Source organism: Microtus pennsylvanicus, chromosome 18 (genome assembly GCF_037038515.1).
Source record: "Microtus pennsylvanicus isolate mMicPen1 chromosome 18, mMicPen1.hap1, whole genome shotgun sequence".
Taxonomy (NCBI): Eukaryota; Metazoa; Chordata; class Mammalia; order Rodentia; family Cricetidae; genus Microtus; species Microtus pennsylvanicus.
This window is the reverse complement of record NC_134596.1, coordinates 5185888-5190996: the sequence shown is the minus strand read 5'-3', so window position 1 is coordinate 5190996 and position 5109 is coordinate 5185888.

The window sequence follows — 5109 nt, the reverse complement described above, 5'->3', positions numbered from 1 at the left end:
GGAGGGATCAGAAAATGTGATCTTTTGGGTGGAAGTATGTTACTTGTGAGATTTTGACATTTCAAAAGCCCTTATCCAAGTTGTGTGTGTGTGTGTGTTTGTGTGTGTGTGTGTGTGTATCTTTGTCTCTGTCTCTGTCTGACTGCCTCTCTGTGTCTGTGTTAGGTCTGTCTGTCTCTGTTTCTGTGTATGTCTGTCTCTGTGTCTCTGTCTGTCTATATGTGTATCTCTCTGTGTGTTTGTGTGTCTGTCTGTCTCTGTCTATGTATGGCTTTCTCAGTCTCTGTGTCTGTCTGTCTATCTGTCTGTCTCTCCCTCCCTACAGATCAGGACTGTAAAGCTCTCAGTTACTGCTCCAGCACCATACCTGTCTGCTTCCCATATTATAATCATGGATGAACCCTGTAATCAAGTCCCTGAGGCACACACTTTTTATTGTATTTTTTACATAAATAACCTACTGAGCCCATTAAGTGTTACTCATGTGTATTTAGGTATAAGGCTGACCACTTGAACATGTGCAATGTGTCAGGGATCCCTGTGGAAAACCTACCCCCATAACCTAGCATCATTGACTGCCTGTAGTTCTTCAACTAGGGGGTGGGTGTACCTTCCCTTACTCCTGCTGGAGCGTTGACTGGTGAAGTCTTGGGCAAGTCTTGAAGCTCTTTATTTCAGTATCAGCACATTGCTAACATTCTTACTTGAGGTTTTCCGTAGATCCAGATCTGACTGTGTTCCAAAGCATGCAACTGGCAAGGATCCATGTGACCATAATAATGTCTCTGCTCCTCATATTCCTGTAGCTCACAAAATGGTATCTAAGGCTCTAACTTACAGTTCAAACTTATTATAGCTCACCCCTCTGTAAGCTCATTGTATGTTTTTCCTGCCCTGGTGACCACTATACAGACACCACAGCTAATTTTACTGGCACTAAAATCTGAATCTGAATCGGTAGATCCTCAGCCTGTTCCCCAAAGTGCTCTGCAGGACATTCCTGGGGTGATGAACGTGGAGGAAGTCTTCCTTGGGGAATTCTGGAGATGCCAGGCTGTAGAGCAGGGCAATGACAAAGACCCTTGGCCTAGCTCTGAAGTGGGCACTGCTCTGCCACACGAGACAGGTATCTGCTGTTCTTTTGGCCTCATGTAAAATGCCTCAGGATTCCTCAACCTGGGTTTATTTTATTCTGGCTTCCCAAGATTTTCCTTGAGAAAGCATTAGTCTAAAAGTAGAACGCTTGGGTTGCTCTATTCAAAAAGAGGAAGGACCTTATGTTACGCTTTCTTTCTTTTTTTCTTTTTTTCTTTTTTTTTTTTTTTTTTGGTTTTTCGAGACAGGGTTTCTCTGTTGTTTTGGAGCCTGTCCTGGAACTAGCTCTTGTAGACCAGGCTGGTCTCAAACTCACAGAGATCCGCCTGCCTCTGCCTCCTGAGTGCTGGGATTAAAGGCGTGTGCCACCACCGCCCGGCACGTTACGCTTTCTAAACTGTTCCTTTTTCAGCACTTTTTCCATTCAACTCAATAAAAATTCCCTTACCAAACCCCAAAAGTTCTGTTTGTAGTTGTTGTATGTAGTTAGAAACTACAATTCCTTATTTTTCTCTCAGACTCTGTTTTCAGGGCAACAATCTTGGCTGTGATTGGGCGCTGCTGCAGGTAGATAGCCTGGTTCTGAGCGAATGAGTTCAGGGTCTCATTTTATCACCGCATCTTCAGAATACAGCCTACAGCATGAGTGCCCAGGAAGCTTTCGAAGGGCCTGTAGAGACTGTTCCTGCAGCCTTGAAAATTGGTATTTATTTAGTTTTCACCCAGACCAATGTGAATTCTAGAAATACTTGAGGCTAATCTCAATTTAACATTGTAATCTCAGTGTTTATTTCAAATAAAACATATCCTGGAAGCCATATTCACAGTTCGCAGATTTATTACATGGTTGAAAAAAAGATATTTCAAGACTTCATACCAATTGCCCTATGACTTTTGTTCGGTCAGCATGGTCAGTCCTCTTGAGGAATGAATTTCAAAGTAACCAATCCTTCCACAGTTGTGTTAATTATATTGCTAAAACAAAATTAGTGTCAAGAGTTCAGGACTACTTGGTTCCAGTTGTTATTCATCCCAAAAAGAACCCATGCCCACTGAAGGGGCCACTGTGAGATGCTCAAACCACACAGAATCTCTGTGGCCAGTTGTCTACATGTTAGTCTTTGGGGAGGTTAACAAGTAGACTGAATATTCAGAACACAGTTTTTTAATAGCTATGAGGATCTGGAAAGTGGTTCTGTAGTGAAGAATGCTTGGTGCCTGTCCAAAGAATTTAGTTCTCAGCACCCACATCAGGCAGCTCACAACTGCCTATAACTCCAGCTTTTGGGGGTGCGGTGCCCTGTTCTGGCCTCCACAGGTACCTGAACACATGTGCACATCCACAGACACAAGCACACACAACTACGTATAAGTAAAAATAAAAATAAAGTTTTTCTAAAATAGTTATGAAATTATACCATCCAGTTTTCAAATTTCCCAACAAAATATATTTATGGCTTTTTAATCGGTATATACTCATTAGACAGCGTAACAGATATCATAAAGACACTCAAGTACATCATATATTAAAAAATCCATATAGCCTATATATTCACCACACACACACACACACACAACACACACACACACACACACACACACCTCTGCCAGCCCCCTAATTTGATGACTCTTATAACATGGTTCAATGTTATAAATTCAGGTTCATGCAAATTCATGCAAATTCAGGTTCCTTGGCTCCAGATTCCTAGCTCTCCTCAGTACAGCGCTCTGCTGATTCCAAATCCTCTGTGATTCTATCCTGGTCTGCCTGTCTGCTGCTATGATGAAGCACTGACCAAAACAAACTTGGGAAGGCAAAGGTTTATTTGGCTTACAGTTTCTAGGGGAAGCCAAGGCAGGAACCTGGTGCCAGGAACTGTAGCGAAGACCTTGAGGAACACTCCTTATGGCTTGTTCTGCATGGCCTGCTCAGCTTGCTCTCTTATACAGCCCAGGCCCACCCAGGATTGGTACCACCCACGGTGGACTAGGCCTTCACATGTTATCACTGTTTATTAAGAGAATTCCCCATAAATGTGCCCACGGGACATTCTGATGAAGGCCCGTGCTCAGTTGAGAGTCCCTCTTCCCAGATATGTGTAGGTTTTGTGTCGAGTTAACAAGAACTAGCCAGCATATGTGTCTAGCTGCTATAGAAGAGCTTGCCCTTTAGGGCACCGCCAGCTATGAAGAAATGTTACGCAGTGCTATAAGCCAGGCCCAGGCAGGGAGTCATGATGTGATGTCATCGGCTTAGCTGATTGCAAAACTTAGGTGTTTGTGATTCTGTCAGTTACACAGCTTTTTCTAAACTTTCTCCTACCTGCAGAGACCTGATGAGTAAGCCCAAAAGGAAAGGGGTGGATGGTTCATCTTTAAGTCAAATCACATAAAATTACATGCTGAATCATCTTATATTTGAATGTTGAAGGTGTCTTAATGGCTGTGAAGGAGTCATTAACAACTTGGTTATTAAATGCTGTAAGGCATATTAAAATTCATTTCCAGTGTGTTTAATAACATCTTGCTTTTTTGATAAAGCTTGTTTTTCTAACATACTGTAACACACACTATGAATGAGGCACACCAATTTCAACATCTGAACTATCACAGAGAGAAAGATGATGTACAGTTTGGCTATTGCTTAACAACGTGGTCTTTTTTAAAAAGAAATCTGTAGAGAATAGAAAAAAATATTACATTCTTAATATCACTAGTGGGTGTATCCGTGTTTACTATCGCATCTTACGGCCTGTCTGGTTTACAGACTCAGTGAGCACCAGCCCTGCCTCACTTGCAGGCACTGCCATATCCATCTAGATGGTCAATCCTCACTTCTCTATATTCAAACCTCCTTTCACCTTGTCCTTCCCTCCACAGCACCCCCAGTTCTGCATCTAGTCATCCCCCACAACTGTAGGACGCCAAAGTCTCCACTTCCACATCATCTTCCCGATCCTCCCCTCCTCCATTAAACTGTTTTCCCAAGATCCTCTGCTCCAAATTCAATCTGGTCCCTTGCCAGCATATCAGGCTGACCATCACACCCATGCTTGCTACACTCAGGTTTCACAATGTGTTGTTATAGTCACAACCTTGCACACATTCTTGGAGCCCTTTGTTCCCGTCACGGCGGCTTACTAACCAGACACAGACTATCTGTTCAGATCTCTCACTCCGGGGCTGGGGATGAGCCATGGGTCTCTCTGGAAAGCTCTTCCCTAGCATGCACAAGTCCCTGGTTGATCCCCAGCACCACATAAAATTAGCTGAGGTGGCACTGCCTATAACCCCCATGTTGGAAGAAAAAGACAAAAAAAAAATCAGAAGTCCAAGGTCATTCTCAGGTATATAGCAAATTGAAGACCATCTTGGAATACATGAGATCCCATCCTAAAGAAAGAAAGAAGGAATCTCGGTCACTCCTCAGTATGTAACGATATTTTCACGTCTCATGGAAGGAGTTGGATTATACAGTAACTAGCGGGACAAATTCTAAAAAGTAAAAATGAATGTTTGTTAATCGAAACTATAATCTAACTAACGAAACATTCAAAATTAAACACTTTAACAAGCAATTGCTCCCAAAGAGCAATGTTTTGTAAGACATTCGCCTTTTGTTTGAGACATTTCTGTGCAGGTTGCAAGAAACTGGCAATGTGCTGACATCACTGCTTTAGCTGAGAAAAGGAGACGCTGCCTGGAGTGTGGAGCAGCTGGAGAGACTTGGCTCTGTCCTTACAGCGCGCTTGCCAGCACAGCTCACCTGGCTTGGCTTTAGGAAGCCCCAAAGCAACAATCACAAAGAAGGACACAGTGGGATTGTGATGAGTACAAGCTGAGAGATAAAAGCGTAGCAAAACCAGAGATTGAGAAACGTCTCGGGAGGAACATGACGTAACAGACCCTACACTCCCATTTGTCAATATGACTCTGAGCAGGAAACCACAGGGCTGTCTGGTGTATTGATAAACTTTAAACTTCCTTCCAGTTTGTAAATGCACTTCTCCAGAG